A 16,491-nucleotide genomic window follows, 5' to 3' on the forward strand; every position below is an offset into this window, starting at 1 on the left:
ACACGAGTGAGTCGGGTTGGCCTGTGTGTTTGGGGCCCTGGGCCCGAAGCTGCTTCGAATCCCTGGACCTGGTCTCCCCGTCCTCCAACGGGGACCTGAGCACCGCTTCCCTCGTGGAGGCCACGCGTGGTGCCCCGGCAATGCCAGGCTCCCCTTGTGTCGTGCTTGTCCGAACTCAGGCTCAGCATTTGACATCCGGCCTCTGAGTGTCAGCTGGAAGCCTGGAGACGACGAGGGGTTTGAGGGGTTTCGCCTCCAACAGCGGCTGCGTGCAGGAGGATGGAGGGGTGCAGGGCTGAGCAGGACACCCCCAGTGCACCGCGGGGTCTGTGGCCTCCGATGGGTTTTATGACCCTCGGTGCTTTCGGCCTAGGGTTCCCCGGGCCCTGAAAGCCAGGAGTGTGTCTGTCTACGTGAGAGTGTGCGGCTGGCCTGGAGGTTCCGAGGCGCGGGAGCCCGTTTCTCCCGTGCAGGCCCCCCCGGGGGAGCAGAGGAGCCCGCACACTCGGGCAGGACATTCTCCTTCCCTGCGAGGGCGAAAAGGGGACAGAAAGGTCGGCAACGTGGTCTTGGAGCCTGAATAACGACCTTGGGGAGATGCCAAGGCGAGGGTGGCCGGTCACGGTGGAAAGAGGGGCACCGCCTCGAGGGGGCTACTTTCCCCCAGAAGCTACCGTGAAACATGAGCTAAAGCAACGACTTCGCGATCATAAAAGAATCTTCTGCCAAGAGCACAGCATTCAGGGCTAAAAGTGCTGAGAATGAGGGAAAGTTTAAAATAGAGTGAAGTGTTTCCGAGGTGTCAAGGCACAGAAGCCTCCATCTGATCGCAAGGTGGTGCCGTGCCAGAATGTCTCTAAATGGATTCCACGCTCTTTATTTCCAAACCTCAGAACTTTATATTTTTCATTAACCAGTGAGGCTGTACGTGACGAGAAGAAACGAGTATTGGCTGTGGGTCTGGCTGCGACCCGTGACATTTAACTCCCTTTTCTGAACAGCAAATGTCTCCACTCGAAGGAATCGGCCCCTTTGCCGACCCTCTCGCACGGGACCCTCTACCCCTTCGGTAATATTAGAAACTGATCTGTGCTTAGAATTAATGTCGAACGATCTCCTTTTTACTCTTTATTTGTATATTATTTGGTTTTCAGGTATTGAGAGGACGACCCTGCTTCTGCCTACGTTTCCCCCACAGATGAAAATTTAAAATGTCAGAGCATCGCTCAAGACATGTAAATGCGGGCGATGTGCCTTTGTAGGGCGACTGGCTCCGTGGGAATAGGCTTTCCTGAGGCCTCGGATCCTGCAGGGCCTCGCCCCGGGCTGCAGTCCCGGCAATTAAATAGGGGGAATCCGGGTCGGAGAGGCGGCCTTCAGCCCCCACGGCGGGGAGGCCACCGGCCTGTCCCCAGGATCCCCTGTTCCCGTTGCTAATTCTGCTCCTGTCCGCCAGGAGCCCAAGGCGTTCTCCCAACACGCCTCCCGTCTCTGGAGTGAGGAGGGCCGACACGGACCCCCTTCCTCTGGCTGCAGCCGCGTGAGGTGCACCTTCTCTGGGACCCTCATAGGGCCGCAGGCCCAGGAAGCACTCTGGAGCCTGGACTGTTTTCCAGAAGAAGCAAGCCTGTTTATTTATTTTTTTAATAATAAATTTATTTTTTATTGGTGCTCAATCTGCCAACATACAGAATAACACCCAGTGCTCACCCCGTCAAGTGCCCCCCTCAGTGCCCGTCACCCAGTCACCCCCACCCGCCGCCAGTTTGAAACGTCTTTACTTCTGTGGACACTTTGGGTTAAAAGAAACCCAAACCAATAATGCCCACATCCCTAATGAACAGCTGAGTTACTCAGAATGATGCCCGGGCTGTGCGTGGCCACAGCGCACGACGCCCCCCGTCCCCAAGGCGGTTCCCCCTGGTGTGTCCCAAGTGCTGCAGGGCGGCCACCACCAGCAGGCCCGGCCGAGTCGCGCCGTGTCCCCGGCACCTGCTGCCCTCAAGCTGTTGTCACCGCCCCAGCCATCCTGACCCCGTCCAACGAGCCGTGTCCCCCGTGGTCTTGCTCGGACGCCCCCAGTGACCCCAGCGGCCGCAGCTGCATGTGCTGCTCTGTCATCCTTGCACCTGCCCAGTTCCTGCTGTCCCGGTGCCGAATGCCCAGCTCCTCTCATCTGCCTCCTCCTACCTTCTGCTCACTCTTCCATACAAGGTGGTTATTTTTTTTTTTTTAGCTGAGTACAAGAAACTCATTAGATATTCCAAATACTAAAATCTTTATTTTCTCCCAGGCTCTGATTTTATTTTCCTGTTTGTCAGGTATATTTTGATGTAGTTGAAAACATAAGTGAGTTGATCAGTCTTTTCCCTTGTGGTTTGTAGGTTTTTTTTATACATTTCAGAACTATTTTTTCCATCCCAAATCAAAAAAATTATTTTCTTCTAAAAGTTTGAGCTCTCTGGGAAACAAACTAGGGGTGGTGGAAGGGGAGGTGGGCAGGGGGCGGGGTGACTGGGTGATGGGCACTGAGGGGGGCACTTGACGGGATGAGCACTGGCTGTTATTCTGTATGTTGACAAATTGAACACCAATAAAACATAAATTTATTATAAAAAAAACAAAAAAATAGAAATAAAGGTTTGAGCTCTTCTGTTTTCTTTTTATTGTTTAAATCAGCTAGTTTTTTTTTTCAATGTGGCAAGGTAGAAAAGTAATTGTATTTTTTTCCATATGAATAACCAGTTACACGGTTCTATTCATTTAACTCCTTTCACAACTGAACTACTGCCCTATCTTTGTCATATATTATTTCTAGGCTCTCTTTTCTAATCTGTTTTTTTAAGTTTTCTATGACTATTTCAAAATTACAGAGTCTTAATTGCTTTAGATAATGGCTTTCTACTATCCCTACCTAAATCTTTAAAATCATACTGGCTTCAGTGATCTTCAGCATAGAATATGTCCTTGAAAGTTTTATTATAGATGAAATTTCTAAATTTATATCGTTTATCTTGGATGTTAATTGCCTAAAGTTACATTGTTTATCTTGGATGTTAATTTCTAAACTTTTAATTTTGAAGTAATTTTACACATATAGAAATGTTGTGAAATTAGTACAAAAAAATTCCCATAAGTTCACCCATATTCTCCAAATATTAATCTTTACCATGTTTTCTCTCTCCTGCTTACTCTTCATCTATATTTGTATAATCTGCACAAATACACTAATTTCTCAACTGTGTGAGACATAATATTTATACCTAAATATTTCAGTGTTTCTTTCTAAAAGTAATAATACACTCTATTACCTGGACACAGGACAATTATCGAAATTAAAAATTGACCTTAATACAATTCTTTTGTACTTTGCTTTTCATATTTTGTTCGAATTTTGCCAATTGTTTCATTAATATATTTTACTGAACAATGTATTAATATGTGGAATATATTCCACTTTCTTTGACCTGGTATCCAGTGAATTTAGTTGCCATGTCTCTATAACTTTTTTCCAGTGCTCTTTCTATATATTTTTGGTCTTCTATAATTTCTGTCAGTGATATCCTATAATTATCAGTGAAAAGGTTGTGAACGTTTTTTTGTTAAAATTATTCCTAAGAATTTCTTGGGATTTTTTTATGGTATTTTAAGCAGATTTAAATATAATTTTTATTTTCTAACTGGTTACTGTTAAATGTATTCTAATAATTCATTGTTGCCTATTTCCCTTGAATCCTACGATCTTGCTAAGTTCACTTATTAGTTCTAGTAATTGTTTTGCAAATTCCTGAGAACTTTCTACCTAAACACCCCGTCATCTTCAAGAAGACAGTTTTACTCATTCCTTCCTCATCTTCGTGACCTTAACGGTTTCGGTTGCCTTATTCAAATGACCGGCGTCTCTAGCTCCATCTAAATGAGAGGAGTGAAAACGACATCTTAGCCTTATTTTCAAACTTAGGAAGAAAGCATTTATCATTTCCAGGTAAGTTTATTATTAGCTCTGGGTTTTTGCTGATATCCTTTATCAGAATAAGAAATTTCACTTCCATCTTTAATTTTCTAAGTGTTTTTACCATAGACGAATTTTGAATTTTGGCAAATGCTCTTTCCTGCATCAGTTGAAATATTCATATGGATTTTCTCCTTTACTCTGTTGATATAATGAATTACACTGGTTGATTTTCACTATGACAAACAATTTTTGCATTCATATGATAAATGCCACATGATATATTAAAATTAATACCTACTGCTGCTCATTAATATTGTGTTAATTTACGTCGCTAAGTTAGGGAGAAATATTATTTTGTAGTTTTCACTTTTTTTAATATCTTTGCCTTGTTTTGGTTAATACCATCATACTGCCTTTGTATAGGGAGTGAGAAAGTGCTATATATATTTTTAAAGAGTTTGTGTAGAATTGGGATTATTTGTTCATTAAATGTTTCTTTGAATTCACTAGTACAGTCACCTATGCTACAGTTTTCTTTGTCAGAAAGTTTATAGCTATTAATACAATTTGTTTAATATATAGAGAGCTATACTATTTATTATTCAGTTTATTTCTTCCTGAGTGAGCTTAGACAATTCATGTCTTTCAAGGAATTTTCCCATTTCATCAAAGGTCTCAAATTTGGTGGCATAAAGCTGCTCAAAATATTCGCATATCATCATTGCATTAGCTAGAAGATATACTATCATTTGTTTGAAATATTTTCTGTATTCCCATGTGATTTATTTCTTGATCCATAGATTAGGTTGCTTTATTTTTGATATTTGATGCTTCCTAAATATTTTATTATTGATTTCTAATTTAATTCCCTTGTAGTTAGAGAATATATGCTTTATGATCTCCATCCATTTCAATTCATCGAGACTTACTTTATGGTCCAATATATGATATCTCTTGGTGAATGTACCGTGGATATAATCTAGATTTATTGAGTACTGTGTTTTATGGAAATTAATTATGTCAATATGTTTGATAGTGTTGTCCAAATCCTCTAAAGTTTTACTAACATTTTTATTTGGTTTTTCCATAGTTTCTGAAACAGAGGATTTAAGTTTCTTCAGTCTTTTTTTTTTTTTTTTTTTTTTGCTTTTTAAGTTTTATGGTTCTGTTATCAGGTTCATACATATTTATAATTCTTATGAATTCCTAATAAACTGACCCATTCTCATTATGAAATGTTCTTTATGTTAGTATATATGTTTAGTATTATTCTGTATTCAAGTCTATCTCATTTGATGTTAATAAAGCTACAGCAGTCCTCTATGTCTATGTCTTTATTGTTTTGGCATTTTTTTTTTGTTTTGTTTTACTTTAGTGCAACTTCTTCCATCCATGTAGTCTTAACCTTTTTCTTTATATTAAAGTGCTTCTCTGGTAGAAATAATTAGATGTTACTTTTTTTTCCCTTCTGAAAATCTGTGCTTTTTAACTGGAGTATCTATTCTATCTATATTGGAACTGGTTTAGTTAGATTTAGGTCTGCCATTTTATTTGTTTGCAGTGTGTCCTTTTTCTTTCTCTGATTCCTCACTCTTGCCTCCTTTTATTTGTCTGTATTTTAGAATTCAGCTTTTCATTATACCCTCTTGCATTATTTTTAATGGTTGCTCTAGGAATTATAAGGTGCACTCAATTTTTCTTGAATTTATTTTAGAGTTAGTACTGTAGGAACTTTGCAAAAATACAAATCCATTTACCTACCTATCCACCCGCTACCATGTAATTTTATGTAATTTCAACATCTGGATCATCTCTAATGTGTCATCGATTGTTTGGTTTATTTACATTTTTATTTGTGTGTGTGTTTTGTGGGTTTTTTTTTTTTTTGAGATGTGGTCACTTTTTCCTTCATGTGTATGTGTGAAGTAACTTTAGATTGTATTCTGGGAATTGTGAATGTTATATTGTACATTCTGGATTCTAGTATGTTGTTTCAAAGAACATTGTTTTTGTTTCACAAGGCAGTTAACTTAGAATCATATTGTAAACTCTGATGTGCCTGGCAGGCTTAGGTCTCAGATCAAGTCTCCAGCTCTAAGATGCAAGCTGCTTTCAGTTTGCCCCATGCAGAACTGGCTCAGGAATCGACTGGAGACAGGCTGAGTTCAAATTCAAGACTTGGGATTTCCTTTCACCAAAACTTTCCTTTCTGGCACCTCTCCTCATTTTCTGGTCTCCCTGGTTGTCTTGTCTTCATTTGCAAGTACTTCTGGCCAAAAGAATAGTAGGCTCTGACAACAGCTCTGCTGTGTTTGCACTGCCAAGACACCAACTGTGACCACCCTCAGGGCAAAGCAACAACATCCAGGGAGCTCACTCCATGCCAGCCACTTGCTATGAGCTTCTACTCTAATCCAAAATCTATCTACCATTATTCAGTCTCCAGAGCCCTCAGTTAATTAGTTTTATTGTGTTCAAATTTTATAGCAGTTATTTGTAAGACAATCAACTTTCTAGGCACTTACTCCTCCAAACCAAACTCTCATTAATTGCTATATTTTCTATCTTTTTGGAGGAAGGGCCTTAGAACTATTTAACTCCAGTTGTCTACTTCCCGAATTATATGTCACTAGATCATGTATTTTCATTATCTATATATTTTAAACTTCACGATGCATTGTTCTTATTGTTTTATATGTTTAATATTAATTCACATTTACCTTATTTATTCTTTTGATGCATTACATTTCTGAACTTCTATCTGGGATTATTTTCCTTCTACCTAAAGAAAATTCCTTAGTTTTCTAAAGAAAATTCCTTAGTAACTTTTTCAGTGTTGGTATATTGACAAATTTTCTCATATTTTGTTTTTCAGAAAGTGTCTTCATTTTACTTTCACTCTTGAATAATATCATCAATAAATTATAACTCTAGGTTAGCAATTATTTCAACACTTTGGTGATAGCATTTCTGCCCCTCCGGTTGCCATCATTTCTGTTGAAAATTCAGCTATCATTCTGATTATTGCTTCTTGAAAATAATATATATTTATCCTTTTGGTTTATACTAAGATTATCTCTTTGATTTTTAAAATTATTACTGTCATGTGCCTCTAACTGTTTTTCTTTTAAAGTTTCCTACTTGGGATTCATAGGATTTCTAGACTCTATAGTTTGATGTCTTTCTTCAATTTTAGAAAATTTGCAATTATTATTATTATTATATTGTTTCTGCCTCATTCTCTTTTTATTCTGGGAATAAATTATACATAAATAGGCCTATGTATTATCTTTTCTTTTTTTTTTCTCTGATTGATAGGTCCTATTGTCCTTATCTAATTCAGTTCACCAATTCTCTTTTTAGCTACCCTGCTGTTAATTCCATCTATTGGATTCCTAATTTTGGATATGCATGTTTTTCAGTTATAGATTTTCTATGTGCTTATTCCCCTATTCCAACTTCAAATATTTTTATTCCTATACTGAACTCCTTGAACCTAGGGCACATACTTTATTTAAAGCAGCATTTGGTAACTTTACTATCTGGAGCTCTAGTAGATTTATTTCTATTATTATTACTGATACTGGTTGTCGTTCATGCTATTTTTACTCATTCAAGGACTAGCATTTTCATTTTGTTTTGAGTATTGTATTTTCAAGATAGTTTGAGGAAACAGTTTGAGTACTAGAATCATTCTCTTTTTCTCCCAACATATTTAGATTTTTATCTTCAAGGTGCTCAAGAGCATACCGGCAATCTGGAATTACTCAAAGCCAAGATATACACAGAGCTGAGCTGCAGTCCCTGCAAGAGCTTACCTTCTTCTGGCTCACTCTTAGTCTTCAATATAACTCTTAATGCTTCCAACTCAATGTAAGGGAACCTCGCCCTATGACAATGCCAAATGGAGTATCCATCTTCTCATCCTTTCACTTGCCCCTAAAGACTTTGCACCTGTTCCCAGTGAAATATGGATCAAATGCCAGTCTTATTTCTCGGATCTCACTCCTCCCATGTATCCTAGCCTAATAATTTTTCACTACCATCCGGTCTCTCTATTGCTTTCACCAAGTGTTTATATTTTGTCTTGCTTTTTATTTGACCTCAAAGGGAAGTTTTGAAAGACTTATCTTTTCTGCCACAGTTTACGGTTACATCATTTTCATAAATTTATACTATAAGAAGACAACTTGGTATTTCATTCTACTATTATCATTCAATGGTTAATTCCAGCAAACCACAGAAAAAAAAATCAAAGTTTACCTATGATAGTCAAATTAATCAAATCTATGAATTCCAGCATATTTTTTATTAATTTGACATAAACTATTATTTTCAGAAGAAATTATTTTTTTCAAAGCACTATACCTAAGCAACAGAGAATATTTTTTGATATAGACATACCATGACTTACCCATGTATCCTACTTTTATAATACATATCCTCATGCATAAATTATTAGATTTGCTAACAGTTTGCTTTGCAGATTTTTCTTTCTATTAGAAAAATGTTTTTTGTAATTACTTTAAAAAGCTTGCAACCCTCCATTGCTTTATTCTATTTTATTCATTTCTACTTTAATCATTATTATTATCATCCTCTGTTTTTTCATAAGTTTTACTTATTTTTCCTAACTTTCTGTCTTAAACATTCATTTCACATATTTTTGCTGCTTTTTCATTTTATAAAAAATTTAAGGCCACAGATTTGTCACAGTCATATTATATCTATGTCATTAATTACTAATATAATTAATCACATACTTTATTTTTATGTTATTTTCCAAGTACTCTACAATTACAATTTTGCTTGGTTTACTCTTTGAGTTTAGGTTACATTTAGAGTGTATTTTTTCCTGATTTATCAGACTCAACTAAAATACACAAATCAGTTGCAATTTTTGATGAGCTATTAAAAATAATGTTCTTCACATTCCAACACTCCTGACCTATGACTACAAACAATAGGAATGAGATTTAGGATTATTTTGTAGAAGTAAATGTATCATTTTGGTTAGAGGGTAAAATGTTTCATTTAACATTTCACCCTCTCTGGCTGGCTGTTTTTAATTTGTTCTTTTATATTGCTTGCTCTTAGGGAAACCAGTTGCCATGTCAGTGAGCCACACGAGTGAGCTCAGAAGTAGATCCTCCTACAGTTGAACCTTGAAATGATTGCTGACCTGGCCAGCACTTTGACTACAACCTTGTCCGAGACACTGAACCAGAACCACACAGCTAAGCCACTCCAGCATTACTGACCCACACAATCTACGACATAATAAATGTTCGTTGCTTTAAGCCACTAAATTTTAAAGTAATTTGTTACACAGAAACAGATAACCGGTATGCCTCCCATTTCTTTTTTAACCAACATCAAATAATAAAGCAAAATCCCAAGGGAGAAGGCAGCGTACCTGAAAAAGTTAAACCAAGTTAAAACAAAATTATGGTCAAGACTCCATTTAAATTAGTTGTGGTCAAGACGCAATTGACTACAAGTAAAGAAATGGAAGCTACTCATTTTCCCCAAAGGAGATGATGAGAAACCTGACTACCTGTCCTTGTGATCAGGAATAGAGGATCCAATGACAGGATCCAGAATTATGAATAGCATTTAGTGTATATCCTATGACCACCCCCCCCAAGGCTGGTCTACACATAAGCCAAATCCATGGCAATGGTCTCCCTTTCACAGGCCAACAACCCAGTGAGCTGTATCCCAGAAGTACCTTTGGCTTACTTACAGACTGCTGATTGACATCTGCTCTGTAATTAGCTTCAGGTTCATGGTAATACTGTGTATTCCAATCTATTCTGTCCTTACATGCATTTAGCACAAAGGAATCATGGTTTTAATTGGATCCCAAAGCTAAAATTTCTGTGTAGGATATTTATTTAAAACTACATAAGAAATGCTATGTTCTATCAAAAGCTTTGGGAAGAATTCTCAAGAGAATTACATTTCCTGCTGTGTGCTTTATCTCTTTCACCATATAAAAAATGGGACTTTTCCTTCTGGAGTGTTTTAAGATCTCTGACATCTAGTTTAGAAAGTGATGAATGTGCAACTTCAGTAATATCTTGCTTTAGTCGCAGGAAACATCAACTGACGGAGCCATGCCTGTGATGTTCATACAAGTGCACTCTATCATAGCCACATTTCTCTGTTAAAATTTGGATTTGGTCCTGTCACTTGACTTGTGGAGAATGGGCTATCTTGTTTCAAAAATATCTTTTCCAACTATCAGTCATCATTAGTGGAAACATCTTTTTTTCTTCCTACCTCATCCTGTCTAATAATTCAATAAGCATACTTTCTCAATCACATCTTTGTTGTCTTTTCTCTGCTTATCCTGCTTTGCTCCAATTTTTCATTTTAGTATAGCTGCGCCCAATTCTGCTGCCTTTTGAAAAATTGACATAAAGCTTCCTTCTCTCTATGCTTTCATTCTCTTCACTTGGCAAACCAAGGATCCTGAAACCTAGAACAGACACTTTCTATTCCATTTGGAAAAGGATGCCTATGAATATCTATAGAGGTGTCATTATAAACAAGAGAGGCACCTGGGGACATGTCCATTATCTAAGTTCTTCTTATAAAACAGGACACCATACCACAGAAGGGCTCAGGCTTTGATGCAGTTGGGTCTGGGTTTTCACCCCAATTTGGCTGTTTAAATATGTGGCTTTACAGGAAGTTATATATGCTTTCTGGGTATCAGGTTCCTTACATATTACACAGTATTTGCTTAAGATACTGCTCTGAGTTTCAAATATAATAATGCAGGACAAGAGCTTTTAAAAGAGAATGAAATATAAGAAATTATAAGTATTAGCCCCACCTCCTCCAAAAAAGTTGGTTTATTGACTACGTGGTAATATTAGAGACTTGCCTATAATGATGAGGTGGATATTTTTCCATCATTAAATATATGAGGAATTTAGCCTGAAGGACAACCACAGGGAATTATGCAGCTTTTTTAAGAGAGTTACTTCAGATGTTAGTGGACACAACGTTGTCTGGTAAATAATGTAATAAATGTAATGAAGTATGTGTTCTATGTCAAGAAATGTGTAATGGCCATTAGATAGGTCAGTAGATACATAGGTAAATGAGTGGTTGGCTGGTTGGTAGATAGATAACAGACAGATGATAAATAGAATCATAAGATCACAGAATTTGAAAAATGAAGACAGACCTTAAATAATTTCTAACGTAACCCTAACTTGATGAAGAGATGGGCAGAGATGAAGCTGAATTTATAAGAACATAGTTCTCCCAGATCTCACACTTCTGCTATTTCCACTATACCAGCAGATACTCTGTAGGTATTTCCATAGAGTCCTATTAGTTTGACTGTAGGATTCTACTACGAACTACCAAAGAATTTACAATCCTGTGCAACTATTCATATGATACTAAACATTTTAAAAATGTGAATTAGAGAGTCTTCTTACAGAAGATCATTGCAGATTTGCTACTTTTTTTAATACAGCAAAGCAATTTGCCTGAACTATGTACACAACTGCACTGGACTCCCTTTTTATGACTGTGAGTGGGACAATAAATAACCTTTGGAGGTAAAAATGGATTCCCTACTTAAAATCATTCAAGCACACACAATCAACATGTATTGAAAGTACTAAATACACTTTCTGAGTAAAATTTCTGATGTATATATAATCTTCACTAGGTTAGTACGTTAAGCCTTTTGGCAAAGTTTATTAACATTCTTAAAACACCAGAATGAAAAAAATCTCCCTGATTTCAGATTCAGCTAAAGTATACTGAATATATCAACTATGTTTCAGGAACTATAAGGGAGACTTTCACATACATAATCTTATTAATTTAATAACTCTGAAGGGCTTGTGGAATTTACATTTAACCAATGGTGAAATTAAGGCTCACAAAATTAGGTTTCTTATCTATAAGCACATCCATGTATATATTTATACGAAAGAGCTAGGTTTCCAGCCTGAGTCTCAATTTCAAGTGAAATATGTTTTACTGTAATTGCCTCAGAAAATCTCTTGGGCTCTTTGTTTATGTGTTTGGTTTTTTTACCGAGAAAAAGCAATATTAAAGAATGTTCAGCAAAATGGATATAAATCAAATATAAGCCTATTACTTTGGCATAAGTTTTATGTTTCTGTGTTGTGCATTCCCCAGTGATATTTATCTAAAAGCATTCATAATTTTATGCAGGTCTAATCCCAGTATCTGCTAATTCTGATTACCCTTTTGATTTATTGAACATGTTACTATATTTTTGCAAATGCTTTTTACTCTCCTTATGACTGCATAATATTTAATCCCTTTGTTAGACAATGATTTATTACAGATGTCATTAATATTATAAATTTAATATTACAATAAACAACTTTAATAGCTTCTCTTGTTTTGTTTAAATACTTTTTATGATACACTAATTAGGCTTCCGAGTTAAGAATGTGGATTTTTTTGTCTCTTTATATATACTGACATGTTGCTTTCAAAAAGGATTATATAAATTTGCACTATATGATTGACCAATCTTGCTCTAATGTTAACACTGGACGAATAACCTTATATAAGAACAGTATATATTTCAATTTATACTGTTTGATTTGTGGTAAGTTTATATGTTGCTCCTTGTGTAGAGGTCTTCATCTACTCTAGTCTTAATTCAAATAGACTAAGCAATAGCAGAGATGGGTAGAATGGTATTCAAATAGAATATAAAAGACGTTTGTGAGCTAATCATGGACATTCTTCTTTTTTTACAACTAAATAGAGCAACAGACTCTGATTCTAGCAAGAGCTGAGCTGTATTCAGTATATTTCATTTAATTATGAATAATAGCATGGGTAAACTATGATGTAAGGGCTGAAAAAAACTTTTTATTTTGGGAAAATATGGTGAACTGGTAAAATACTTTACCAAAGTTCTTTATTTAAGCATTAATTTTATTCATCAAATATTAACTCATGGGGGCCACAGGGCACAAGACACTTTCCTCATTTTTTAATAGGCTTGTGACATACTGCTATTATCATAGTTATTTATGTGCATGATATTTCCTTTAAATGATTCTAGCATTTTTTAGACCAGAGACTCTGTAATGCTCATTTTTACCATAATTAAATTTAAATTTTTCACAAATCATAATGGTGAATTTGGTAATAAATTATGTATTGGTTGTGACTAACTGCCCAGTAGAAAAGTCCACTAATGAATGTGCTTAGTAATCATAAATCCTACCATAAGAATAATAAGAGTCTATCCCAAGTCATTCATTTCAGGTCAATATTTGTTTATACACTAGAAACCATCCAAACTTCATATTTAACTTGAAATATATATTTAAAGGTATATCTTATATGTTATAGAAAAAATCATAAAATATAATTTAAGACATTTTGTTTAAAAAGTATACCAATATCAGATTTTGACATACATTAAAACAATTATAATGTTATTATTTGTATTAGAGGATAAAAAGACATTGGAGGAAATGCAAAAATTGATAATGTCTTTAAAGTGTGAGTGAGAGCTCACAGTATTTACAGTATTCTACATCTATACATTTGAAATTCTTTTAATAAAGGTATTTTATGATTAGAAAATAAAAATATGAAAATTTAGAAGAAAAGTAAAAGGAACAAAAACTAGCATGTATTTTGAGGATTATTAACAAAACATATTGTTATAGTCAATAAAAGTATAATTTTTATATTAATGTTTGGTGATTCTGTCTTTCTTCCTTAAATCCCAATTTTTTAAATCCAATTATAACACCCTAAGATTTTTTAAAGAGGTAATACATTACCTTTTAAAAGTGCCAATTATCTTTGATTTTTTGTTAAAATGAATTTAATTTTGTCTTGAGAAATCCATGTCACCCTCTTTGATCTACAGGATAAGAAGTTTTCTAACTTTTTGTTTTCAGGACCCCTTGATACTCTTAAAAATTGAGAGTTCCAAAGAGCATTTTATCTATTGGATATTTCTATTCGAAATTAAAACAGAAATTATTAAATTTTTAGTTTATGAATTCATTGAAAAATAATAATCCAAGCCCATTTCATGTTAGCATTCATAGTATAATTTCAAAATATAAATATTTTGCAAAATAATTCAACACAGTGAAATTATTTTGTATTTTTGCAAGTCTTTTTAACTAAGTTTGACATAATAGAAAATACCTGGATTCTCATATCTGTCTGCTTCTGCCATCAATGTACTGTGATATGATGTTTTTGTTAAAGTATATGAAGAATGTCCAGCTTCACATAGGTATATAGTTGAAGAAAGGAAAAATATTTCCCCGGTCTTTTCAGGTTACTTTGAATATTTTTCTTTGGTCCTGCACCCAAATCAGTGAATGTTGGTTATTAAAAATTAGCTGCTATGTGGAATCTGAAACCATAGCAATGAACTTTTTGTTTTCTGTTGACATTAAAATACATTGGCCTATTTGCTACTTGGAGTGGATATAATTATACTTTGATTGTTTGAAAAATATCAGTTCACAGCTTTTTGCGAATCTCCCAGATGTTGATATGTTTCATTATACAGTATAAACAGTTCACATTCATTAGTATCATCACTGATCTCATAAGAGTCTTCAAGCAGGATTGACCTTATGGGAGTGAAGGCCGCCCAGTTGCAAAAGACTCCACACTCAGGAAGTTCCCGAGTTGGTTTAATAATGCCCTGCTATTGTGGTCTTGAAATTTTTAATAATTTCATCTTTGAACTTGTATTTTGTAAGTGAAGCCCAGTGGGATAACAGAGCAAAAGAGATACGTGCAATATGCAGCATGCCCGCCATTCCTTGGTGCCCTCTTTACATACCGTGTACACAACGCTCCACAAACGCAAAGCTCTTGTGCACCCACAATGTGGAATTCAGTGAGATTTAAAGTACAAAGTAAGCTTGCAAATCCTATGACTAAGTTGGGGTGCTAACAGTCCTGAGAGACCACCCTCGGCAATCAAATCAGAATTTATTTTGAATGCAGAAAGAACACAGTGCTTCCTAAGAAAGACGAAGAACCTGGCAACTCTATCATATCCTTTGTCATTGGTGTTCCTTTCTTGTAATAGCCAACCATTTTCCCTGAAAATGATGACAGTAAGAAAATGAAAGATCAAGCAGCCCACAGTCCCTTTTCTTTTCAGTCCTTTCTTAGTCATAAATAAGCTGAAGATGGTGTTCACAGACCATACAAATGTCTAGAAATAAAATAAAAAGTTGCTTAGAGTTGTACATCATTTCTGCTCTTCTGGTAAGAACAAATAATATGTTCATAACAACTATGAAATGCAAATTGTGCAATTTTTGTGATTTTGCATATAAATCAAATGTTCTTGTATTTGTATATTAAGCTGCCACTGCATAATATAAACAGTAAAATTCATGTTAATAATATAAAAATTTTCATTTACTCTGCTTAGAGCAACACTAAGTAGCAAATAAAAAAACACCATGACAAGCCAAAAAAGGAAACTATGGAAAAAGGAGAAAAGCTTTCTATTTTAATACCTTTAATGGATTTTTTTTTCCTTTTGAACAAGGAGCCCCACATTTTCATTTTGCACTGAGGCCTATGTTGAAAAGCTGTCAAGTTTGTCATGGCAGATTCATGTTTTCAAAATTCTGATTTTTTTTAACTTGAAAGCTCAAATTTTATCATTGGCCACAGATACTGTCAGTTGTTTTCCTTGAAGTGACAGACTCACTTCATTCTTTCTTGAGAAAATGTCTGCCAAATACTCAAGTCTGAATAACCATAATTTCTTTCAAACAAAAATAGTATTTCATTTTGAAAAAGAGGCAAGTTCAGCTCTCAACAACTGTACATTGAGACAGCCACTGCCCTTTGGTACGTAGCAGAAGTGCTTTATGCATACTTTGTCATATACCATATTTTAAAAAAACATGTACTCAAGAATTGAGATTAAATAAAACTAATTATTGTTATGGCTTTATCCAACATTTTTGTAAGTGAAATTTTTCCCCTTCTTTCCTGTACATGCATGGCGATGAACAATACAATCTCTACCAGCACAGTTTATTGCCACTACTTTGATTCATGGTAAGATTCTGGTGCTTTATCTTCTGTGGCATATGCATCACCTGTGCAAAGGTAGACAGAGTTAAAACAAATACACAAACAAACAAAAAACAGGAAAATAATTTCTTAGTGTTACTTGAAAAATAATGTTGATCTTGTGGACCTCTAGAAAGGGTCTCTGGGACTTCCAGGGGTTCACTGACTACACTTTGAGAATCACTACACTAGCTGAGTCATAATGATGAGGAAAACAATACATGCTCTCTGAAATGTAATTTGTATTTAAAATGATCAAGAAATTAGCCTTTACTAAATATTTAACATACAAATGAACACTAGTACCCTCATTTTGGCATGTCAAATGATTATCGTACATTATACAATGTATCTTAAGGGAAGAATGAGAGTTCCTCAACCCAAAGAGATTGACTATGGTGACCTTACTCCTTTGTTCATTAGGATTTTAATTT

Source organism: Nyctereutes procyonoides, unplaced genomic scaffold, assembly GCF_905146905.1.
Source record: "Nyctereutes procyonoides isolate TBG_1078 unplaced genomic scaffold, NYPRO_anot_genome, whole genome shotgun sequence".
Taxonomy (NCBI): Eukaryota; Metazoa; Chordata; class Mammalia; order Carnivora; family Canidae; genus Nyctereutes; species Nyctereutes procyonoides.